Source organism: Lissotriton vulgaris, chromosome 1_2 (assembly GCF_964263255.1).
Source record: "Lissotriton vulgaris chromosome 1_2, aLisVul1.2, whole genome shotgun sequence".
NCBI lineage: Eukaryota > Metazoa > Chordata > Amphibia > Caudata > Salamandridae > Lissotriton > Lissotriton vulgaris.
Genome location: NC_141686.1, coordinates 114,702 through 142,232, shown reverse-complemented (window position 1 = coordinate 142,232; position 27,531 = coordinate 114,702).

Here is a 27,531-nt window from a genome sequence, read left to right as displayed (position 1 = left end):
ATATAAACCTGCAATTAATTAATCTAGTTAGGGTAGCATTGTAGGAGTACGCATTTTGTCGTTGTGTATTTTATATACTTGCCCTGTATTCATGGTTATGCAAAAATGGTAGAAATCTACCATCCTTTTACTTTCTTAGTGCTTCTAATCATTTATATCTTTTACTGTCTAATGATTATTTCAGCGCACCTATGTTACATTAGAAAAACGACTGTTCGATAAATGGTTATTGAAAAACTTCCATACCTTTTATTCTGTGTATCTCTCTAAGACTATGTGAGCACGAGTGACTGAGCGAAAAGTAGTACACTGTTTCCACGGTCCTAAAGGATCAGGGTTGACATGTTCGATAGTTGCCAAGAACTATTCTCTCCCTGATAAGAGGAGTTTCTAGTGGCACTGTGAGCTAGCTGGAACACAGGCCAACATACCCGGTGGGGGTGTCTAGAATCAGTCTAACACCAATCCTACAGTGTGTGTTGTATAAATGCGCAGATCCTATATCGGTTTTATAGGAACTCACAACATGGCACTGCCAACGTTGGTTGGGTACTTATTTAACAGTCAAATCTGAGTATTTCAGTCGTGCTATTCTCAGAAACTCCTCTCACATTGTCCCAGAGATGTCTGGAGTGGGGGGGTACAAACTCCACCACAGCTGAGTAGTCAAAATCCTATTTATTGGCTGCCGGTTAATCAAGCTTGAAGAACACATTATTCCTATTTGTGCCTAAAACACCTTATCTCAGTTCCCTTGGAGAACCCTTCTTTCTAAACAAAATGACTGAACAGGGAGACGCCGTGCGCAAACTGAATATAATAGTCCAGGAAGAAGAAGATGCAGATGCAATATTAATTACAGAAAATTTTAGGACTGTCATCACCCTAAAACTAGCTTCATATGGTTTAAGAGCTAGGGGTGGGCCAGTAACTTTCGTGATTGAGGCACACAAATAATTTAGAACAGAAATATTCTAGCTATGGGTTACATTCCCACTGGCGAATGAACTGTCAAAAACAATTCATTACTACACAGAAAATGAAATATCGGACGAATATTGTCCATACGAGGATATTGAAGTTCCGCTCACTTACCAGGAGCATTTATACTGGTTTAAAGGTGCCCTACCTCATACAAGAAATAAAGTAAGACTCGGTCCGCTCGGAAGAGATGGAGCAACATGGCCAGTATTAACAGCCTATGCACCGCATCCTGACATTGAAACAATGCCAGCAGGAGACTTACTTACACAACACAAATAACTAACAAAAGTTTACCGAAACATGATACAGTTTGTGATGAGGACACTAACAGTTTAACCAACAACGGCTACACCAACAGGTTCGACTCATATATCAACAACTAAAATTACACCACAAACATTACACACAGTGATGAGTAAAATGCCCAGTAAACGTGAACAGCTGCCATTGTGGGGGCTCAAAAAATAACACAGCTAGAGGCGGTATTTCCAAACACCAGCCCACATGAAAAACACAGAATGCTAACAATTTTCTTGCCCATGGGGATAACACCCCAGATAGAAGATTGTACCTCTTGGGGTACTATTTTCCGCTGTCATATATACCAGAACTCATGGTATCCCGTCATTAGCAGTAATACAAGATGTATTAAGACAAACACAGACCGAGTATGGAGCCGAACCCGTTCTGAACTTAGGGATGAAGTTACTAGTTATTTTGCCCAGGGATCAGCTATAGTATTAGCAAATAATAAAGGGGAAGCAGCACCGGTGGTGATACACCAATGCCTAAGGGATTTCTATCCACTACAACAGGAACATGAATTACCCAAAATAATTGAAACTGCTTATCCGGAATTAGGCAGAGACAGTTTGAGGGGTTGAGCAATAAAACCTCAACCAATGAGTGGTCCGAGAAGGATACTTTTAAACAAGCACCTGTTTCTTCGAAGAAGAAATGGGATAATAACAAACAACAAAAGAATAAAGACAATAGACCTCAATCCAGAGGTAGGTCTCCTCAACAGGAGCCCTCCAAAAGGAGGCATAACCTTAGGAATAGGGAAAACATTAGGAAATCTGGCAGGTATCAGGACACTGATACACGTTCCTCTCGTGCCTTTCAGGGAAGAATGGTCAGAACACAGACAAGAAGAGCGTACAAAGTCCAAAGACGCACAACACCCTTCAGACTATGCTTCCAACAAAGAAGAAAAACCTAAAGCAAAACCTCAATTCAAAAAGAAGAAAGTAGCAGGTCTCAAAGTTAGACATGCCCAAAATTTTGAGGACTCAACTACTGTGCGGGGAATGGGCTCTGACGATGCTAGACAGCGCAGCAGATGTAACAATAGCTCGCCAGAACCTGATGGAATTTCTGGTGTCAGCGGAGTTGAGTGAACATACCACAGTGGAAACACCTGATACTAGTGTGTGTCCCACAAAGGTTACATGAAATAACAGCCCAAATGGAGGGGGACAAACCCAGAAAAATTAAAGGTTTCTTTTGGGAGAACCTGACTTTTGGCTACAACATTCTTTTAGCTGAAAGAGATTGGCCGCCTACTATTGTTATAGATTGCCCAAAGGGAGAAACTGGTATTTTGCCATCTTTTTCCAACCTCGTTCCCCCATATTTAAAACACACATACGCATGACAGTGAGTGGTAGCCCTTGCTCCGGTACTATATCGCAACCATGTTGGATGGGACAAAGATTCAACCCACCATGTGATACCATTAAAATCTACTCCAACTTCACAGAGGCAGGATCCAATTAAGCAAGAAGCTAAAAAAACAGGTCATGGAGATCTTAGATCAACTTGAATACCAGGGGGTGATTGAAACCTTTATTACCCGTAATGAAACCTGACAACTCATATCATCTAGTTTTAGATTATAGTAGATAACTCATGCACAAAAACATTTTCAGTACAAAACGCACATAGTGCCACATTAATGAACAACATTGTGTGGAAAAAATACAAAACAACACTAGATATCTCAAATGGATTCTTCTGCCAGAATATAGTGCCTCAGAGCAGATATTTGACAGCATTCTCAGCATTAGGGTCGCAGCGTCAATTTTGTCGACTCCTCCAGGCGTATAAGAACAGCCCGGGGTTGTTCTCAGCTAGAGTAACTGAGCTACTCCAGAATATGGATGAAGAGGCATTTTCCTATGTAGATGATATTTATCTGACGGATGATGACCTGGAGGAACACTTGACCAGGGTGAGCACCATAATTTTGGGTTTCGCTTCTGAGGGCTACAAATTCAACTTAATAAAATTAAAAATAGCCCACCTCAATTTCCTATTTTTGGGATATGAGCTCTCAAGTGAAAAAAAAAAGCTTGGCATCTAACTTTTTAGAAAAGTGCTCGCTGCTCCAACCTCCAATATCATTGAAAAATTTACAATCCATACTGGGATTCCTGAACTTTGGCAGAACATACATTTTGGATTACGCAGAAAGGGTTAAACATTTCTACAACCTCATAAGTCCTGATTTTTCAGTTGGGCAATAGACACGGGCACACAGACACCCTTCGTTCCCTACAAGCTGACATGATAGCTTCAGAACACTTACAGACATGTGTAAATGTCTGCAATCTAGTGATCCATATAGTTGCGGATCAATCACACCCATCTAACATATAATGAAGGCAAAATGGTAACCATAGCATACAAATCACATTTGTACACAAACGTTGAGATGCTTTTTGCATCAACAGAAAATATTCTAACTTCAGTGCAGACTGCTGTAGTGAGAGAAAGAACACTGGCTCAGGGAAAACCAATAATTGTTGTGACTCCAATACCAGCCTTAGAGGCTTCTACAAAGGCAAGTGTACCAAATGCTAAAGCCTTACATCCGAGTTGGATACATTTGGCTAATTCTCTCACGGCATCATTAACAGCTGGAGTATTAGTCACGTGTGGTAGTTTGGTCAATCACTTATATGGGGTACATATTGCATTGAACAACATGCCAAGAAGTTCTATAGGGGGTGTCACTCCTTATGAGGTCCTTTTTGGGACGAGAATGTGGGTACCTGATCTCGATTGTGAAGGCACAGTGGCGGATGAAAAACATTTTTACATCAATAAACGTTTGGCTGTTTTACAGGATCTGAATGAATCCAGAGCCCTACAGAGCAATGTTCAAGTAAAACGGTTCACCACTGGTAAAGTCAAGTTAGTCACGGCAAGACCTGTCTGGATTCCTAAAGTAGGGGATCTGGTCGAGGAAAAGATAAAGGACAAAAAATAATTTGGAACATCATATAGGAAGCCTGTACCTGTCCTGGCAGTCGGAGGAACAAGAATTGTACTTCTGCCACCTCTTGCCGGAAAGAAGGAGAAAAGATCTGTCTCCATTGATCTGATAATACCACACTATGTGACTGATACTGAATAGTAGACCTAGTGGGCTCCTCGGTAGCCAACACCCTCCTCTCGCTAACATACAGGAAGTACAAACAGAAAGGCTCATCATGTTTGAAGAGTCACCTATACGGAATAATGGACTATGTAACAATGCCATGGAACGCGTTCCTCTTGAAACTGATATTCAAAACCAAAATAAACAACAAATTTTAATTTGACCTAACACTGATGTCTACATAAATATGCCTCAACAAGAGCCATCTACAAGCTCAACACAATCTGCTGAGCTGCCTAAAATAGATTGCACTGCATCTGGTTATTTCATCGACTTTGATACCTTTTCCTTGGATCCAAGTGAACCTGAAACAACGCCAGCCCCAATATCTCATCAAAAACAAATAAAAGACTTCTTCATTTTTCTGAAAAAGACTTACCTGATGTCACCTTGGCTAGAACTTTGAATACGCACAGGGATACATTTCTTTCATTCCTGGATAGGCTTAGTAACTGTTTCCTGCTTACTTATTAATGGAACTTATCTTCGCCAAAGCTCTGCAGCATCAAAAGTGAATTTGATTTTTAAAACCTCATGTTTCGTCACATTGTAAACAAAGAGACTTGTCATCAGTGAACATTACAGCAGTTCCTATACTTGATGGTATAGTATGGGACATGGTTGACTATGATATATTTGGTCCGACCAAACTTTTAAAAATACCTCATTGATTTAAAATTTCCTAAAAAATTATATCATTACCTCCAGTACATTTTCCGATGGTTGGGATTTTGAAACATGTATATAATATGTTGTCTGATTTAGAACAATCTGCCGCATTTTCTAGAAGTGTGGCTCAATGGTTAGAGCGGCAGACTCTGATACAGAGGTCTGGCCCGGGACCAGGGTTCAATTCCCGCCTCGGCGTGTCTTGGGCTCAATTTCCTCGGACCTTATAATTCTCGCCTCAGTGCCTATTCTAATCATGGGTCCCAATCTGCAACTCTGGGCAATAGCTTGCTTAATCTCCACAACGGCCACAACAGCGCTGGGATGCCTGGCTTCACCTTGGGGGTGCCCAGGAGTGGGCATTTCACAGGGAAAAGCCAGGAAGGGTTCCACAGTGGTATGTGTGCAGCGCCAAGACGCCTCAGGGTATAAGTGCGCTATACAAGTAAAAAATTCATTTAATTTCATTTCATTAATTAAATGTTAGAAGACACATCAGATTTTAACACAATATATTGTTATTAACATTATGGTCATCATTTTCTTCACAAATCTAGTACCCCCAGGAATGTTTTCACATATCACCAATGGTAACATTGCCCTACACCACCGAAAAGTAGTTCAAAAACTTTTGCACAGAAATTTTCATATTTTTCAGGGGTTAACATTTCTGACCTGACTCATATTACTATCAGGCTGCACCGACATCCGCACAGAAAAATATGCGGACCAACACCAAACAAATTTACTCTGCTTCTTTTATTACCCAACTGTCTGAACAGGGTTTTGACTTACAGAAAGACACTATAGACTTAAAGCCAGTCTGGGGTTCTAGAGGCTGGCAAGTCCAGGGATCAGAAACGCTATTTAGAGCATGCCTCAATCCTCAGCAGATAATATTTCTAAATGATACTGTGCAACAGACTTCCTGTCTTGAAATAGCCAAGCATAAGGATTTGAACACACCTCGGATTCCAATACCATCACATACCGAGAAGGGATTACTCTAGATGACATTTTACAATATGATAGATCAGACCCCAATCAGAAGGGATGGTTGGTTTGGCCCACAGACACTAATAGATGTCAGGAAATATTCAGGGGTACAACCAAAGGGTTCAGTATCCATAGGCCAGACCCACGCTATGTACAAAGAGAACATCTAGGGGTGGTGACATCATACAGTGTTGGGAAGTTATGCCTCAATTTGCTAGAAACCTCAACACTAACACAGGTGAAACAACACTTACCCTTACTTACAGAGGATGTGGACCTACAGAATTTTTTATTGGTTCCCAGAAAGCCATGTCAAAACGTTTCTATTATGCTGTCTGTTAGAAATGGGGGTCGCTAGTTGGCACCGGCTGGCGCCACTGTCCAAATAGGCACCCTTCTTCCTATGTCGGGGCAAGTGGGTCACCCCTTTTGATAACCTCTGCTCAACCCTGTGGTAACGTAGTACGAGCAATTAGGCCTATCTCAGAGGCAGTTTGTGAAGCGTTTCATGACCACATACAATAATGGAGTAATGACATGTGAGACGACGTCCCGGCAACCCCAACCTGAACACCGCCCTTCCCCGAACCTACCTCCTTCGCTACCCCCGGGACTGTATCCCCGGCCTCGTAACGCCACCATAAGGACCAGACTCGAAACGCCAACAAGAGCCCAGAGAGTCACGCCCTTCTTTTCCCCGCAGGGACCAACCAGAACACCGGGTCTGACGGACTCAAATCTCGCGGACCCCGGAAGCTCCGCCCCTGTGGCAGCGACAGCACAGGATAAAAAAGAGAACCAGGAAGTGAAAGCCGTCGGAGATTTGTGGCAGGAACCTCGGACTGGTGGTCGTGAAGGAGAAGAAGCTGGAGACGGAGAGCAGACGAGTGAAGCAGACGTGTGGACCGAAGAGTGGTGGAGTCCACAGGAGGTGGCTGTAGAGCGGCCGTAACTCAACGGGAGAGTTACGGCGGACCGCGTGAGTGCCTTTAACCTTACTATTCTCTGCTCACTAGGAGTCCCCTGTAAAGTCCCTGTACAATATTCCCCTTCTCTTTAGAATCACGTCCCCTGCACTGTATTATAGTCGTATAGCACCGCACTGCGTGCCCCGCCATTTCCTTCACGTCCCGACCGAACACCCTTTCTTCTTACCGCCCCGTGTTCCTTCCTCCCGATACCTTCCTTCCCTCACTGTCTCTTTTCCGTCCCTTCCCCAACACGTCCCGGGTGACGGTGAGCGTTGCAGAGATCCTAAGACTAGGATAGGACTAACGGTTCCTTGTTTTCTCTTTTGCTCCCTGCCCTCCGTGGACCCTCCACGTCACCGGAGCCGCCGTTGGAACCCCCGAAGACAGCGAGCTACAACGAAGACCCGGAGTGGATCCCGTACCCTGAAGTCTTCCTTGTTTTTCTTGTGTCCCACCTCTGTGACTATCTGAAATAAACAACCACTATAGCACACTATATACGGCCTCCTCGCCTGCTTTTCCGGCCCGCTGCACACCCTCCCTCACATGACACCACAAAAGGACACAACTCGGGTAGGTATAGAAAAATAATATCAGTTTAACTCAACTTTTAAAGTGCTTCAATAATGACAATTCACTTTAACCCGTAGGGACTCAAAGCGACAACAACATATCCATCAAAGCGTAACACTGACTGAGTTCAGGGACGGGGCCTACTCGACCCGTTGTGCACCAGGTACCTGTCATTGAAACGGGGGACAGCACACAACTTCTCAAAGAAGCAGAGATGGTGACAGGCGGACTCCCAGCAACCACAATACAGGGCGGCAGAGGTCCGTAGCGTGCATCCACATTGACCCAGGCACTCGGGGACAGGCGGACCCGTGTTGGGGGAGGCAAGGACTCTCTTAGCTGCGGCGGCCCACAGAACAATTCCTGAGGGGATGCAAAGTTGTCAAGGGTGCGGGCGCTCAGCGGTTACAGCTCTCTCTCAGCTGTGGTGGCCCACAGGACAATTCCAAAGGGGGATGCAAAGTTGTCAAGGGTGCGGGCACTCAGCAGCTACAGCTCTTTCTCAGCTGCGGCAGCCCGCGGGACAATTCCATAGGGGGATGCAAAGTTGTCAAGGGTGCGGGCGCTCAGCAGCTACAGCTCTCTCCAAGCGGCGGCCCGCAGGACAATTCCAAAAAAGGGGGGATGCTAAGTAGTCAAAGGTGTAGGCGCTCAGTGGCTACGGCTCTCTCTCAGCTGTGGTGGCCCACACAACAAAGCTCGTTGATGCACAGTAACCAAGGGCGGTGGGTGCCTAGTGGCCACAGCTCTCCTCTGGCTGTGGCGGCCCACGGGACAGCTCACGGGGATGCACAGTAGCGAGGTTTGTGGGCACTCAGCGGCTACAGCTCTCCCTCAGCTGCGGCGACCCACTGGACAAATCAGGATGGTGCACAGTAGCGAAGGGTATGGGCACTCAGCAGCTACAGCTCTCTCCTAGCTGCGGCGGCCCATGCGACAAACCACGATGGTTCACAGTAGCACAGGGTGGGGGCACTCAGCGGCTACAGCTCTCTCTTGGCTGCGGCGGCCCATGGGACAAATAACAACGGTGCACAGTAGCACAGGATGTGGGCACTCAGCGGCTACAGCTCTCTCTTGGCTGCGGCGGCCCACTGGACACATTACAATGGTGCACAGAAGCAAAGGGTATGGGCCCTCAGCGGCTACAGATCTCTCTCGGCTGTTTTGGGCCACAGGACAAATCACCTTGGTGCAGTTTCCTGTGGCTCTCAGCGGCGGAAACTCTCCCTCAGCTGCAGCGGCCCATACTGAAGGTTGGAGGGTACAGATTTAGGCAGGCTCTCAGCCGAGGCAGCTCTCATCTTAAATGCTGCGCCCTGCACAGGTTTAGCAAAGAAAGGTTTAAAGGTTCAGAATTAGGCGGGTGCTCAGCGGCAGCAGTTCTCTCTGAGTTGCAGCGGCACGCACAGGTTCAGCAAGGCAAGATTCAAAGCTGCAGAATTAGGTGGGCGCTCAACGGCGGCAGTTCTCTCTGAGCTGCAGCAGCCCTCATAGGTTCAGCAAGGCAAGATTCAAAGGTTCAGAATTAGGAAGGTGCTCAACGGCAGCAGTTCTCTCTGAGCTGCAGCGATCTGCACAGGGTCAGCAAAAGTTTCAGAAGATGCCTAGTCCGTGGCCCTTACAGTGGAACTAGAGGCTCTGGATTACTCAATGGGGGCCTCACCTGCAAGCAGAACTCCACGCATGGGAATTCCAACGGCCGACTGGGTGAAGTCTAATGTCCCTGAGACTTCGGCAGGAGGGTCCCTCGATTCGGGCCCTCAGGTAGTTTCTTCAGCAAGATGGGTTAAAGTTGCAAAGTCCTTTTCTCTGTTCACTCGGATAGAGTCTCGACTTGACCTCCAGAAGGAACACCCTTGGACAAAGTTCCAGCGCAGCATTTTATACCTAAAAAGTCTTTGTTCTCTAAAGTTGCAAATCACTGACTCCAGTCAGAACCAGATTGGTGGGGTTGGGGAGCACTTGGTTCATGAGGCGACATCCTGCCCTTTCAGAGTGAGGGGGGTCTGCTATCAGACACCCAGTGGGAGTTGGAGCCATCATTCACCTTGCTAGGCATGACCCTGCTTGGATCAAAGAGTCACCCCTCCACACGCTTGGAATACCGATCCCTCTCTCCTACCAGGGCTGACCCAGCTGGCTCTGCTGCTCCAAAACCAGACGGCCAATACGCATACTCGCAACAGCCCACAGTAAAGCTTTAAACAAGAAACTACTGCATTTTCAGGAAAGGAATTTCACAACATATAATACCTAAACGGTCCTCACTTAAAGGTGGCCCTCGCTGGCCTGATCATAAACATATCAAACTCGTAGTTCTTAGCGGGTTCCTAGGCCCTGATAGGATGCTTATAAAGTAATCCTTAACAAAACAGGCTATACTAATGTAAGCGTCAGAGTTATCCTAATTCACACAGTCATTTATATACATGGAGCAATCACGCTGTGGCACTGAGTAGCTGTGGCACGGCTCCCAGAACTTCTATATCCAGCCAACATACAAGACAGGAAGAGTCACAGGGGAAGGGAGACCTACGCCAATGATGCCAGGTCTAAAACTGTCTATATTGAAATTTGTAAAATCTCCCAACAAGAAGTAGCGGAGAGATTATGAGAAATAGATAGGATCAATTCAGAAAAGGCGTTAGCTATAGTTGACAAAGGTATGCTACATTAACATCCAGGATTTATTCACTGAGCAACATTGTATCTTCTGCTATTAATGTACTAGAACAGGATTTGTCCATACTACAGCACGGGCAATCACAATTGCGTTCTATTATGTTATTGAGCTGGACGCTGCCATCATTGCACGCAGGTTGTGTGCCTTGGCGTTTGATCAACAGTACATTGCTGTTTTCTGCATACAGTTTTACAGAAAAACAGAGGAAAATGGCACAGAGGGGAGCAAAATATGCAATGCTGCATATTGAAAAATTAGACAGATTACCTTTTACTGTGGATGAGTCCACGGCCATATAAAATTACTGGTCACACCTTTCCATTTTCTGTATTGCTTAGAACAACAACAGGCAGGCAGATATGAAGAAATGGGTAGAGAATTCATCAAGGAATCTCGGGAATTACCGTACAGATTTTGATGCAGGAGTGGGGATCTAGAAGTATTTCTAAACGGTACAAACTGTGAAAACGCTTTAAGTGGTTCTCTCATATGCCAGGATATTATGCTGCATGGTGCCTGCAATGGTTCAGTAGCAAACTTATCCTGCCACTTGAAGGGTACCCCTGCAGCTGTGAATACCCTGGTATTCAAGCTACTTTCAAATGGGAGTGCTTGCTGCTGTTGTTTCTTAGGAGCCCTTGCCTGCAACCCGGGGACGTGCCGGAGTGAAGAGACGCTGTACCGTGTGAAAGTGCGGGCCAAAGGGAGACGGGACTGCGAGGTCCGACAGGCTGTGCGTCCAACATCCAGCACACCTGCCGCCTCTTCCCGGGACTCCTCCCTTCTATCACCGCCCTTTATTACTCCTCGCGGCCCCCGCTTCGCGGGTGCCGCTCGCAGAGGAGTGCTTGCTGCTGTTGTTTCTTAGGAGCCCTTGCCTGCAACCCGGGGACGTGCCGGAGTGAAGAGACGCTGTACCGTGTGAAAGTGCGGGCCAAAGGGAGACGGGACTGCGAGGTCCGACAGGCTGTGCGTCCAACATCCAGCACACCTGCCGCCTCTTCCCGGGACTCCTCCCTTCTATCACCGCCCTTTATTACTCCTCGCGGCCCCCGCTTCGCGGGAGCCGCTCGCAGAGGAGTGCTTGCTGCTGTTGTTTCTTAGGAGCCCTTGCCTGCAACCCGGGGACGTGCCAGAGTGAAGAGACGCTGTACCGTGTGAAAGTGCGGGCCAAAGGGAGACGGGACTGCGAGGTCCGACAGGCAGTGCGTCCAACATCCAGCACACCTGCCGCCTCTTCCCGGGACTCCTCCCTTTCACCACCTCCCTTTGCTATAAAAACTGCCACGGGGACGCGTGAGCGGAACGCGTGTGCGGGACTAATCCCGGGACGAAGCCCGGACTAAGGGCGGACCCTCTGAGACCCTCCGAGACACGAGGAGACCGGACTGGATATACCCTCTTGCATTCAGGTACTGATTGTGTTCATTATACTATAACTCCAACCATCGTCATCTCCTCACCAAACGACCCCTTAAACTAGCCATGGCAACTGTTAATGTTGAGCTGCATGCGCAGGATAAACAGGGTGTGTTAGTTAATGGGACTTTGGATAGTTATTTTTCCAAACCATCGCCTGATATCACCAGGGAGATTGTGCTAGCGGAGAGGCGGGCAGACCGTCGTCGTTCAGTGGAAAGCATGAAGAATGGATCAGCTTTACCACTAATATCCCCCGTGATTGGACCCTCTGATAATACTGCTGGGGCATTAACAAACAAATCGACTCCTCCATTAGACAGCTCGCTCCCGGAGGCAAATACGGTTGCTCTTCCATCTGAAACCGTATCTCGAGTTGATTTGATCGACTTGTCGTCATCATCCATTGGAAGTGGCTTGTCATCTCTAAAGGGAGACGCCTTATTACAACAGCATGCAGCCCGTGCTAAGGCAAAAAAATTACCAACTACGGGGAAAATCTATGGCCCCCCGCCGAACAAAAAGCGACGGAAAAGGAGGGATCCATTGCAACCCAAACTGAGCTGCCGTGACTTTGGGAAAAATTTGCCTATTGTTGTTAAGAATCCCTGTGTTGTTCAATCTGATTCTGAGGGGTTGGTCTGTATTATTGCATCACCAGTCATATCTAATACCCCTATAGATAAAGAGGTCAATAGGGAGCCAAGTGAGACAGTCATTGTCCATACTGAGAACAGGTGCCCCGTGTCCCTTCAGGATATCGAGAACTTAATTAGATCATATTCTGTATCTATCTTGGAGAGGCTAACGGAGGTGGAGTGTAGGCTGTCAAAAATTGAGATTGCACTGCCTAAAATAGATCTTGTAGGCCATGCTGATGTTAATTATGCAAATAATCAAGCATCTAAGGGTGTATCTCAAGTTTCGTCATCTGTTATGCTACCTCCTCCCCCTATTGCTGCTCATGTTGTTCTTACACCTCCCTCAACTCTACCCGTACCAAAATCTTCGGAGAACCCAGCATCAGCTATTGCTCACCACCATGTTAATTCTAGGCCATCCCAAGAGGCAACTGGTGACTCAATGCTGGGGTCTGTTGTTAGCAAGACCAGCGTTAATACATCTAAAAATTCTGGTAATATAACCAATCTAGCTTTAACAGACCTAACAAGGGAAGCGAGGGAAACCAGACGCACCTGGGGGAAACCTAAAAGGGTTCCACTGCCTGAACTTCCACCAGAGGCAGTACCCTATGTGGTAGTCCTAACAGGTGTGCCGGCCCTTGAACAAAATAAGAGGGAGGGTTTTTTTCAACTAAAAAATAAGACAACGCACTGGTTGAGAGCACATAGGCCTATTGCAAATTATGTTAACGGGGACATAGTTCATGTTCGACGCCTCGAATGGTTGGGGGGAAGAACCAAAGATATCGAGGGTGATGTAGTGGTTGTTAATTTTAGGGACCCAAACGCTGTCCACTACATATTGAACTGGCAGACGGGGAGTTCTAACAGTACTATAATCCCAAGACCTCTAACGTATTTTTACCCTAGGTCAGTGGTTGTTCCATCTCATTTTCCCCTCTCACAGGGGTCAATTCAAACTCAGCCACTTAATTGTCCAATTGTACAGAATGTTGGGAACAGTTATTGCTCTCAGTACCCCCTGATTTACCAGGGTATGAGAAACATGCCTGGTGCCCCTTGCCCTGCAACGGTTCAAGACCCCCTGGGATGGCATTCCGTCCCAACTAGTCACCATAACTTTCACAGTTTTCAGGATAGAAGGATGGACCATCTGAAACCTTTCACGCCTCTTGAGACGTCCAATCGTTTTGACGTCTTCAGTGGCCTTGATGGTTGTGATTGAAGGTTGTTGGGCGGGGGGGTCGAGGGAGGGGACTCAAGGAACCATACTGAGATGAGGGTTGGAACAGAGCGTAAACTATTGCCAACTGTTGTATTTCGACCTTTGGGTATGAATGTTACATGTCATGATAATATTCCTGAAGAACAGGTAGGACTAATCCCTACCATAAGACACTTACCTCTTGAGGAAATATCTCCGGGAACTGAACAAGTAGCATATACTGGTGATGAGATGTCAAGGGTTAACACCATCATGTCTTCTGCAATGGGGATTTCGGTCAAGCTTGTTAGTTGGAATGTAGCTGGGGTTGCCAGCAAATTGAGGGATCAAGACTGGGCTGCCTTTGTGGAATCCTTTGATTTTTGTCTACTCCAGGAGACCTGGGCAATCGATATTCCTCACAGGGTGGGCTACAAGACTTTTGGTATTGGAGCAGTCCCATCCAAGAGTGGTAGGCCGTCCGGGGGTCTTCTGATCTGGGCAAGGATCAATCTCAGGGTTGACATAGAGGTGATAGACACAAATTCGGTAGATATCCTAGCATTAAAAATAACTACCTCCAATGGGAAGAAATTAGTCCTAATAAACATTTATAATAGGCCAACACCGTCATCAAAGGAATCCCTTATTGTTTCTAAACTGGATTACTTTTTGAGGGGGTTGAATCCTGGGGAGGATCTTATCATCTTGGCTGGGGATCTAAATTGTGACTACGAACCAGTGTCGGGCATAAGTGAGATTTTTGAGGAGGAAGATCAGGCAAACAAAATCCCCCTCCTCGGGAGTAACAAATCCGTGAAATGTTCCATTCTGGCTCTGCAACTGATCAAATTATGTACAGAGCATCACCTTAGGGCCTGTAATGGCCGGTTACCGTCCGACACCCCAAAAAAACCAACCTTTAGGAGGAATACATACAGAAGCATCTTGGACTTTGTAATAGTTTCTATCCCTCTTTGGTCGTATCTCATAGATCTTGAAGTAATGGAGAGGGCTGAAAGTGACCACTTTCCACTAAACTTGTCACTAAACGCTGCACTTTTTAGCGACCCCTCCTCTCCTACCTGCTTTGAGGGGGGTGTTAGGGATGGTATTGATATTCACATCAGTAACAACAGGAGATCGCTAAAATGGCCATTTATTTTGGATCATGGTGATATTTTGAGTGAAATTTACTCACTTTTTGCAGGTACCTTTGCTGCATATCTAAGCTTAACTCCTGAGGAGGAAGCAAGAACTTCCTTTCAGTCCATACATTTGGAGTTTTTCAAAAAATTAAAATTATTGGTAACTAAAATGCCCAAAAAACCCCAGCAGAAGACTCAGAATTTGTCTCACAGTAAGCCCTGGTATGACAGACTGTGTAGAGAGTCAAAGAGGGAAATGCTAATCGCTATTAAATCCAAATCGCAACTGGATGTTAAGATAGCTAGAAGCAACTACAAAACTATCCAAAGGACTTCAAAAATTGCGTGGGAGGAAGCAAAGTGGGCGGAATTACTGTCAGCTGCAAGATCGCGAGATACTGTATTATTCTGGAAGCTGATAGCAAATGGGAACAAGGTGGGAAGGGTGATCAGAGACACATTCCTAGACGAGCAAACCTGGGTAACCCACTTTACCAATTTATATACGAAATATGATGATCCCCATACAGCATCTACTGTAGTTAGTCATGAACTTCCAGTGGACCCGCTGGTCTTTACCTTGGGGGAAACAGAGTTGGCTATTAGCCAAGTAAAAAATGGGAAAGCCCCAGGCTTGGATAAAATCCCTGGGGATCTTTACAAGCACGACTTGAAAATATGGGCACCATATATCAACTACCTATGCAACAAACTATCCCAAAGTTTAGAATTTCCTGAAAGTTGGAAAGGAGCTGAAATTGTTTTAATTTTTAAAAAAGGAGACAGGAAGGACCCCTGTAATTATCGTCCAATAAGCTTAATGGACATCCTTCAGAAAATTTACTCACGCCATATTTTATTACGAGTGAGTAATTGGTTGGACGAAAATTCATTTTTAACTAAATTTCAAGCCGGGTTCAGAACTAAAGTCAGCACAATAGATCAGTGCTTTAGATTCTGCTGCCTCTACTGGAAGTACGTAATGATAAAGAAGGCCCACTTGTATGTTGCCTTTGTTGATTTAAGGGCAGCTTTCGACTTGGTGCCACGTGATCTTCTGTGGAAGACGCTGAGTGCAGCGGGCATGCCAAACAATATAGTAGCTCAAATTATAAAATTACATGATGGGAACTTCGCGAGAATTAGATGGGGACAAAACGGCGAACTTTCACGGAAAATTCCAATCGAACGTGGAGTTCGCCAGGGATGCGTTCTGGCCCCCACGTTATTTTCTATCTTCGTGAATGATATTCCCTCTTACTTAGACAAATGTAAAAATGATGCACCTAAATTGAATGGCGAAAGGGTAGCATCTCTATTGTTTGCTGACGATACTATTCTGATATCCCAAACTAAAAATGGCTTGCAGATTTTATTGAATACTTTTAACGATTATTGTTGTCAAAAGGGGCTAGAGATAAATGTAAAAAAAACGAAATACATGGCCCTTAATCCAACCAAACCAGACAAGGGTTGTCTATCCTTGAAAGGGATAAAGTTGGAATCAGTGCCTCACTTTTCATATTTAGGGGTGACGCTTGATTGTAACTTTACCTGGAAAGCTCAAATGGAAAAAAGCAAATTGTTATTTGCCCAGAACGTTAAACCAATCCTTAGAGAGCAAAGCTTAAGCACCAGCAAAGCGGTACGTCCCGTTATGGAACTTTTTAAATTCAAGGTTCAATCTTCAGTGTTATATGGTGCTGAACTGTGGGGGCCAGGCTCCAAGGAGACTTTTAGCATTCATGATAACAACTTTATGCGTAGCTTGGTTAGGGCTCCGAGAGGGACCCCATTAGTACCCCTGCAATTGGACCTCGACTTTAAAAGAACTGACCATCATGTTCTTATCAGACCACTTATGCTGTGGGTAAGATTGTGGCACGTTCCTGAGCTTCAGGTATATAGAGAAGGGCTGATGGAGATCATGGGGTTGGATAGTAACAAAAAAATACTTTGGCTAACACACGTTAGGACTTGGCTAAATTTTATAGGCCTGAAACACTTTTGGGAGCATCCTGAGCAGCTTCCACCAAATCCCAAAGTAGTCCTGAAAAAAGCTTTTTGGTCCTATGTAGCAAATATGGCTGTAAACCTCAGTACTAGCGGTTCATTAGTATCAAAATTTTTAAGTTTTAAGGGTGAACCCCTTTATGAGTCCTTTATGGACGAGATAGAGCCTCCACTTGCCAAGACACTTTTTCTAAAGTTCAGATATGGAAATCTTCGATTGAAAGCAACTTTGTCATGTTGGGCAAGGAACCGTGACCCATTGGCCGAGGAATTGGACAAAGTTTGTTCACTTTGTGAACATAATCAAATTGAGAATGTGCAGCACATTCTCTTTTTTTGTCCTATCTATGCCCATGAGAGGAAAAGATGGATCAAACCGATATGTCTTTTATTAGGTTTGAGGTTTTGTGGTCAGGCTCTGAGAATTTTGACTACTAATACTTCACAACAGATCATATTTAGTGTGAGTAGATTTTTACTTGCCATTTGCTACCGTAGGAAAAAAATGGGCCTTCAGTTATGAATTTAATTCCTAATCTCCATTCACATTGTCCTATCTATGGAATTGATTTGTTTATAGTAGCACTAACTGCTTTAGACAATTGAATTTGCTTACAGAATTATTGAGGTGTCCTCCCGTCTCATATGTTTTTATTGTCATGCTCCATGATTATTCAACTTTTGTTGCACAGTTAAATAGAATGTATTTTCCACTTTATTTTTTTTTTAAGTGATTGTGCTTATGTTATTGACATGTAATTTTTAATGAAACGTAATGTTTAAACTGTTCTTTTATGGCGCAATGCCGAAATAAAGATTTGAAATGAAAATGAAATGAGTTACTTGATGCTGAACGATCAAGGTTGTTGTGGGATGCTTCCGGGCATTGCATAAATTGTCACTGTAAACTCCAGGGTTACTTGCTGCAAGTATTGTTTCCACCAACACACGCAGTCTGGGAGGCACCGATATGGCCTTCGTTGAATGTTTCTACTGAAAACCGTGCCCTTAACCCCTGCCCGGGAGACTTTTGATCTCCAGATCGCAAGGTGCTCGGCTGAGATACAGGCACTCATTTGTACGAACTGCCCTTATGATAAATCATATCTTTAACATGTCTGATACGACAGGTATAGTCCACCTATTTTAGACCATAGGTTTAGGACTGTTAAGCACCTTTCAGACGGTCCTCAGAGTTATACCAAACTTTATACACTCCGTATTCGGAAGCATTATTGGGGGACTTCCGCTGATCCTGTTTCTAATGGCAGGTTTCCTGATTGTAAGTTTTTCTGCTACGCAATGGACGTCCCAATGACCAAGGAGATGGAAAAAGCGCTCCTTGAACATAAATACTGTGATCGCATGGTACAACATCTGGGCACACCTCGCCTACAAGAACTGAGCGCCTCTTGGTTCTTGTCATTCGGACCAGTCTGGATGGACTGCATCCTACTTGTTCTCTGATGTTCTCTGATGTTCTGTGGAGAAGAATACGTGTTGATCTCTGTCTGACATTACCATTGGTTGTGCAACCGGAAGTTGGTGCTTTACTGGACCCGATAACGGCCCATGTTTTGCACTGTTCCCAGCGTATTCCTATGTTGATGGCGGCATTCTTAGAGCCTCCACAGGAAGTCTCTGCTCCTGTTGGAATCGATACCACCTTCTCCACTGACGCCCAGGCCTTGGATGGCACACAAACTGCCCCAGTATCGGCTACAGGCACTACAGAAGATCATCTGTGCTCAATTGACGTGATCTGCGAGGTGCTACAAGAGTCATCATCTGAGAAGGCAGGCAACAGCGATGTTGGGTCTACCAGCCAGGACACATAAAGATGGTCCTCGCTGTGTGCTGGGAAAAATTCTGCCTTTTTTAAACAAAGTCAAAATTAGAACTCCAAAACAATAGACATTTTTTATGACCTGCATGGCTTTCTGATGCTTGTAGTGGTTCGAACTATATATATGGACACATTAGAGCTATTGCTTGAGTGGCAATTTTTTTCACTTTTCCCATGTTTTTAGAATTTCTTTAACATTTTTTAACAAACAATATTTTTATTGTAGTTTTTTGTGTACCAGTGCCTAGACAGCCTAGTAGTATTTTAGAATTTAATTATGTCGTCCAATTGGATGAGGAGTGGGAGTTATATTGCATATAGGTACCCCAATATTGGCTCAGGTAACATCCTAACCTTTCACCTATATTCTTCCCTACATTACATACATAACGGTTCTTAGGGACTGACCTTTTACCTAGATACGACACCTTGCAAAGAACGCAGGATTTTACCTGGTTAAGGCCTCATACATTATGCATGAGGATTTTTGGAAACTCAGCAGGACTACCATCTCCTGTATAATATCTATGTATAAAGTTAATTCCCAACATCATCCTAAGTCCGACAAGTGGCACAGCAAGGTAGAACCCCTGGGGAGACCTTTGAGTATAAAAACATCACATCTTGCTGAGACAAGTAGAGGAGACCAGGACTTCCTTGCTGACACCCACTGACGCGAGACGCTTAGGTTCCTGCATGCAGATACTCCAACTCGCAGTGGCCAAACATCCCTTGCAGGGAGTTCAACTCGAGACCAAGATGGGGGTCCCACAGTCTCTCACTTCAGGAAATGGGATTGAGTTTATCCTAGAGGGATTCTTGGGTTAACACCTACATACACGCATTTATATCTTTTACTGTCTCATGATTGTTTCAGCGCACCTATTTTACATTAGAATAACAACTGTTCAATAAATTCTTATTGATAAACGTCTGTATCGTTTAATCTGTGTAACTCTCTGAGACTAAGTGAGTGCCTGAGCGAAAAGAAGTACACTGTTCCCACGGTCCTGAGGGATCAGGGTTATCATGTTCGATAGTTGCCAAGAACTATTCTCTCCCTGATAAGAAGAGTTTCTAGTGGCACTGTGAGCTAGCTGGTACACAGGCAAACATACCCGGTGGGGGTGTCTAGAATCAGTCTAACACCAATCCTACAGTGTATGTTGTCTAAACGCGCAGATCCTATATAAGTTTTATAGGAACTACACAACACTGCCAGTCATGGCATTCCAATTTCAATACGGTCTCAAATACCATCAGGTAGGCAGATATGAAGCACTAGGAGAATTGTACATACACGGGTACTGGGAATTCCCGTATAGATTGAGATGCAGGAATGGGGACACTGAGGTTTTTCTCAGTGGTTCAAACTGTAAGAGTGCTTATATTGGGTGCTTTGTTTGCAAAGACATTTCACTTCACGGGGCCTGTGATGCTTTGGTTGCTAACTTGTACTGTCACTTGAAGGAGTCCCCAGGTGCCGTAATTTATCCGGTGTTCGAGCTGCTCTCGAATGGGAGCTATTTGATGCTGAATAATCAAGGTTGTTGTGGGATGGTACCAGGCATCGCATAGCTGGTCACAGTAAGTTCCAGGCTTACTTGTGGTATGCAAGTATTTTTTCACCAACCCACCCAGTTCGGAAGGCAACGCTATGTCCTTCATTGAATGTTTCCTTTATACGGTTTGATTCTCTGAGCAGACTTAAAGCCATGTTTTTTCAGAAAGATGTGGCCTTAACCTCAGCCAGAGAGACGTTTGATCCCCAGGTTGCAATGTCTTCATCTGAGATACGGGCACTAGTTCGTACGAACTTCCCTCTCCATTTCGGGGCAATAGTTTATCATATCTTTAACATGTCTGTTACAAAGGGGATCATGCACCTATTTAAAAGTATAGGTTCTGGACTTCTGAGCATCATTCAGACAATGTTCGTAGTCATTCCAGCACACACTCCGTATTGTGAAGCATTTTTGGAGAGCTCCTGCTGGTCCTACTACTTATAGTGGGTATCCTGGTTTTAATTTTCCTGCTTCGCAATGGAGGTCCCAGTTCATCAAGAGATGGAAAAAGCACTGCTGGTGCGACGTTGTTGTGAACGCATGGTGCTTGGTGTGGGCACACCTCAGCTTCGGGATCTAAGCGAGCATTGGTTCCTATCATTCAGACCAGTCTGGTTTGACAGCATCTTGCCTGTGTTCCGCTGCATGTTTTTCTGTTACAAATGCATGTTGAATTTGTGTCTGACCCTTCCATTGGTTGTGCCACCAGACATAGACGTACTACTGGACCCCTTAAAGGCCCATGTATATCAAGGTCCTCAGGGTATTCCCGTGATGATGATGGCATTCTTAGAGCCTACACAGGATGCTTCTGCTCCTGGCAGAACGGACAACAGTTCTACAACAGGTTCACAGGTGTCAAGTGATTCCTCAGCAGCTGCTGAGGGAACCGTAGAAGAACACCTTTGCTCCATTGACCTGATACAAGAGGTGTTACAGGGACCGTCATCTGCGAATGCGAGCTATAGTGATGTTGTTTCTCCCACGCAGGACACAAACATTTGGCTCTCCGTGTGATGGGAAAAATTCTGCCTTTTTCCAAAACAAAACCTAATTGGAATGAAAAACATCGTTTTGTTTTATTTTTCTTATGCTCTCACTGAGCACCATGGGTTTCGATGTGCTCAGTCAGTCTAATCATATATTGGTTGTTTAGTGGACTTGTAGAATTGTTTGAATTTTAGTAGCATCTTTTTTTCATATAACATGGTTTTAGATGTTTTCAGACACCGGTTTTATGTCAATGTTTTTATGCTTTTTAGCATGCATATTTTAGCATTAGTTGACCTTGTCTACCTTCAGATGAGGAGTGGGTGTTATGTTTCCTAACCTAGGCCTTAGTAGATAAGTGACCTTTTACCTACATTTGTCCTACCATGCTCTGCATAACTGTTCTAGCACTGACCTTTTACCCAGTTATGTGCTGAATATATGTTGATTGGTTTCCTTGAAACTAGCCTCATTTATTATGCATGAGATTCTTAGTAAAATCCCCTGCACATGACGTACATAACAGGATTAACATACTCCGTATTTGGCGTTGCAGCACGCACAATTTCATTTGTTTTATTTATTTATTTACCTAACTCCAATCGGTTGTATGCCAGAAGTTACTACCCCCCCCCCCCACCCTGCCCCTCCTCCATACCGCCCCACCGCCCGCAGCACTCCCTCCAGGAGCTGCTACTGTTCTCTACTCTGCCAAAATATGTCTGACATTATTCACTGTGATAGGTGCTTTTTCAGTGTGCCCTGAAACCTCCCAAAGAAGCAGATTTTGAACTTAGAATGACAAAAACAATGACAAGAGTACCTTCCAGAGAGGATGCTGCAGCACACCAAGGGAAGAGTAGCTTGGACCTGGAGGCATGGGAAAGGAAGATAATAGATGGAATTTACCCTGCACATATAAAGCACTGCCAATAGCTCGTATCTTCGAGGCACTGTGAATTAAATGCACCATTGTTTCTTCAAGAGTAGTCATCTGAATGACTCCTGAAGGATGAACGGGTACGTAAGCCTGCGTTTATCATGACATATTTACTCATACATGACACAGGACATGCTTAGTTCTCTGTTGATATCTGGGGTGCAATATTCGGGTCACTGCTTCCTCTTTCTTTTAATTTGCATTCCATTTTTTTACAGTGCTGAGAAAAAGGAAAGACTCCAAGTATGAGAATAACAAGTACTAACAGTTAATGAGATGTTTAAAAACAATAACCTGCACAATAAAACAAACACACACACTTCTGAACAAACACTGCTAAATTACTTCGTGCTGGTGCAGTGGTGAACACAGCAGTACGAATAGAAATTACAGAACAGGAATGTCAGCCAAGTCACTGTGGTTTAAGATGGCAGATTTTGAATGTGTGTGGGTGGCTCTGTGGTGAGAGCAGCCAGGGCACATTGGTAGAAGCAGTAGTTAGCTAGTATTGTAGTCAGAACTCGGTTACTGAGTGGTGTATTGTAACTGCTATGATTTCACGCCACTGAATATGTACCTACGCACAGGGTAGTTATTACAAGCAGGAGACATATTCAGACCAAAAAACAAGGCTGTACAAGTTAACTGGAATAAAGGGAACTATTGTCAAAGGACGGAAGACAAAAGGAACCAATGATTGAAATGAGTGGGAGTGGTATGGGTGTGATTGTAAGTGGCAGTGGGTGTCCGTGAGTTGGAAGCTAATGTGTCCAAAGTGAGGAAGAGTAGGGTTACTGATAAGATTGAGACTAGAGATTACTAGCAGCAAGACAACTAGCAGCATGCAGGGTAGTTGTGGTTATAAGGGTTGAAATCACATTGAAAGGCAGTAAATCTGGACATGTCAATTGGATTAAAAAGTACTAGTAAAACATAAGCAAGAGAGTTAAGAGACTAAAATCAGATGAGCAGGTGAGGAGATCCAATGCTAAATTGAAGTGTGAGGCTCTATGGTTAGCGCAGTGTGGGTTCTGCGTCATATATGAGCATCGTGACTAATAGAGTACGGCATGATCTGTGAACGCTGCATAGCGACTAATGCTATTTCTAACCACAAGATGTCCACCCACATATGGGGTAACTTATTAAACATATCTGCACCAAATGTACGGATAAACCTATATGGATGGGTTAAGGCTGGAAAATGAAAGTTATAATAGCTGACCAGGACAAAAATTTCAAGGGAGGTTGTGTCAAAAGTACTTCAGCAGTTCCTGGATTCTGCCCCCATCTGACACGTACACACTGCTCTGGAGTCTAACTGCTAAATACTAAGGATTGGTTATTTGGATGAAGGTAAAGGAGGCTTGCACTTTCAATGGTCAAGTACCTGCAACACAAGTGTCTCAAGCCAGGGTGAACAGCAACTGCATGGCTCGATGTACTTGAAGTTGTGAAACACGAAGCTGCTTGAGCCTCTGGTCAGACCAGCCTTTTTACTGCCTGCGGGGGTCAGCATCTGCAAGCAGCTATTAAGGATGTGAATGTGGCCTAATGGCTAGGGTGGTCGACCGCAAATCTGGGGAACCAGGTTCGGTTTTTGTCAACGACGCTCAACATTCTGTGATTCTGGGTAAATCACGTAATCTCGCCCGTGCCTAACAAAAATGAATCGGTTCTTTTGTAACGCAACTGGTGCTAATGTAAAGAGCTCTGATACCCAATACCTTTGGGTCAAGTTTGTGCTATATAAAACTCTAGGAAAAGAAACAGCCCACAAACACTGGCACCGGGGAGATGGGCGCATGGCCAGGGCAAGGAAGAGGCACTGAGCCAAGTTGAGGGAGAGGCATGGATGGGAAGAAAGGTGCCTGCTTTCCTGGAAGAGGGACGTGAGGTGTGGAGAATGGCACAGACGGTGGTTTGAGGGGGTTGTCAATATGAAGAACAACAAAAGACTTTACACTTCGGGCAGGCGGGCCGACATGAGGACACCGAAACTGCCTCAAGCACACCTACCCTACTCAAACTGGAAACTTCTGAATATTAGGTCATAATGGCTTAGTTTAAATGTTGGTACAAGTGAGCAAAGGCATTGTTACTGAAGCAATCCAAACTGTTGCAGGCTACAATTTACTGTCAATGACATTAAAGAGTGAGCAGCAGCAGGTAATTAAAGAAGTAATCCCACAGTGTAATGAAACGATAGTTGGCCTGTGCTTCTGAAAGAAAAATTGGAAGGGAGGTATCGGGAACACTCACCAATAAGGAGCCGCCAAAGGAGACCGACGTAGGAGAGAACCAATGATAATCAGCAGGCGAATTTCCCTCAGTAGAGTAATTACAGCAGGTCTAGCAGACAGCACATGCATGCTGAAGCTTTACCTAAAAAAACCCATAAATAATGGAATAAAAAAAACAAGCATTAGAAATGCAATAGGTCTCGCATTAGAAAAGTTGGAGCTATTTGTTTTGTAAATGTAATAATTTTTTTACTTATGTTGACGTTTTGAAAGTAGTTAATTTTTTGTTTTTTATAATCACAATGGCTTATAAATGTTAAAAGTAAATAATACTTACCTAATAGTTGTTGTAAATTATAATGGCACTAGATTAAACGTTTGTAATTTAATTTTGTGAATATTATGGGTTTGTTTTTTGGTAACAAATTAATATCAAAAGTGTAATAATAATATATATTTTTCTTTTGTAATAAAACTTTAAATATTGAGACTTGCAACTTTGCTGAGAACTGGGACTTAAAGAATGAAGTGCTTGGGATGCGTGATAGCGTGCTGGAGAGAAAGGTGGTGTGATCAGCGCGAGGCATGCGAGTCAGCTGGAAAGAGTGTTGCTAGAGAGAAGGGGGGGTGTGATAAGAGTGAGGCGAGAGACGGCCGTCAAAGTGAAAGCCGTGGGCAGTGAATAAATTAGGGGAGGAGAAATGCCTGAGGCACAGTGCACGCTGGGGATGCCTGTGGGACGGATACTGGTGGCTTTGATGTGCACGCGCTTTTTAGGTCAATGCGCTTGCGCATTGAGCTTGCTTTTCACAGGCACAGCATCAAATCGCCCGATGGTTAAGCTCTGGTTAAGCCCCAATATCTCTCGCAAGCTCAATGCGCAAGCGCATTGACAGTCTCGACCTAAAACAAAAAAAAGTCATGGAAGACACACACAGACAGGACTTTTCCTGGCTCAGGGGCTTGGCAAGGCCATTGGGGCTTTATGAGGAGTCAGTGGGTTGGTCCGTCACACCTGGATCGCCATGTAGGCCAACACTCAAGCCCTGTAATCAATCAACCTGCAACACATTTTTATCCAGAGTTAATAACTGTTGCGCCCTGGTTTGATAGCGTCACCCTTGTCCTCACTTAATACAGGGGCAGCAATGCTATGTCGTGGTCGGTAAGAAAAGAGTGAGTTGCATCAACTTTTTTTTTTGGAGGGGGGGGATTTATATAGTCGACGTGAAGGTTTTGAGTTTTACTGAGCACCAATAATTGCATTGTTGCTGAAAAGGGGAGAAAGGGAATGCCTTACAACAGTGTGCCCTTAACGCGGGCATTTACTGTTAGTGTCATTTTAAAGCTTCACAGCTGGAGGGCAGCATGCAAAGCCGAGCAGGAAGGCCAATGAAAAGAGCCCCCCCTTTCCTCTTCGCAGAAGTCATCTGCTCGCGAATGGCATGCATCGGTTTCAGAGGACGGCAGCAGCGCAGGGCCGCCAAACCACATGAAGGCGGCCACATCTGGCTGAATAACAGGAAGCCCAGGCCTGCAGCTTCCTCGGCTCTGAGAACATTTTGTATGTAGGTAGATCTTTGCTTGTGGAATTAGGACAGTTAGTGACTGTATGAGTTTTTGTGTGGGTGTGTAACAGTGTGTGCTTGTGTCAGTACGTGTTTGAAGGACTGTATAGGTGTATGAGTACATGTATGACTCCCTGTATGGGGATGATTATTACCCTTAACTTAAATTCATTATGAAGATATGTATAACTTTACAAGTACATTTTGTTAACATAAACCAAACAATTAGCAAACCAGTACAGCCTACCTTATTTACCTATTAACAAATACAGAAACAAATTGAAACTTGAACTTTTGATTAACTAGTGTACAAACTCACCCATATACTTACTCTGCTGCTGTCTACTTACTTCGCCGCTCCAAATTTTTCACGGAGCAGGAGTAAGTCAGATTAAATGTAATTTTTTGTAATTAAAAACAAGTAATTTGACAGGGAGGCGGAAACAATGTAAAGAAATACAAATAAGAATGTTTAGAAATGGAGTAATACAGAATTTGGTATGAAAAATGAGGGACACTAAGATGAGAAGAGAAACACTCAAACAAAAATGTATATATTGAGAGTGTGGTTGATAATGTGTTAATTCTGAAGCACAAACTATTTATTTTGATACTAAACAGAATGAAAACACTGGATGAAACAGTGTTGTCTATGGTTAAGAGGGCTAATTAATAAAGGTAACTTTTGCCAAATGTTCAAAGGAGAATGGACGCGTACATCTACTACTTTAATGAAGAAAGCTACGTACAAGAGAATTAATTAGTGTATACAGCTGTTATGAAGTAAAGACAGTAGTAATATTGCAGAAAAAGAGACGGTGAAGAGGAACAACGAAGGTGTAGACATGCTCCTTTGTATAAATGGGAGTGCAATAGTATTTATAGTATTTTCCAGAAATAAATTGCTACAATAGAACCCCACCCATGTACTTGCAGTGTTGCAGTCTATTTACTTTACCTCATCAAATATTGAACGATTACTGGCATCCCCATCATGTTGAGCTTAAGTGCAAGTTGTGGGTGGGACTCAGCCTAGTACTTTGTGGCAACTCACTGTTTGCTTGCTTACTCTGTTTGCACTACGATTTTCATGGAGTGAAGATTAGTATGCAGAACGTACCTCTCCCATATGCAAGGCTTCTTGCGTAAGGCCAGACGTAGCTGGGCCCAGTTTTCTTGATATATAACAGCTAAAAATGCAATACAGTGCTTTTTCTTACTGCTTGGAAAGGACGCTTTAGCATTGAAACAAGACTGGAAAATGAACACCATGCATAAAACAAGAAGAGATACTACAGACTGTATTTGTCTTTGCCTTGATTAGCATCACTATATGGATTAATGACATTTGCTTTGGTACTTATTGTTTGTTTAGGGACTTCATCCTCCAACCAGCAGTGCACCAGGGGCTATGGATGCAACATGTGAGATCTTAATACAGTGCATTGCGGGTCGTGAGCTGAATTTCACTGGTTTTGTATGAGTAAAACCTAAGCCGAACTATAACGTCCCTGTAACCTTTGGGTTTTTTTTCAGAGAATTCCTAAGTTTTTATTCAATTTCCTAACTATAATCTCTCTGTAAGATTTGTTTAAATAACTAAATAAATGAAAAAATTAAAAATATA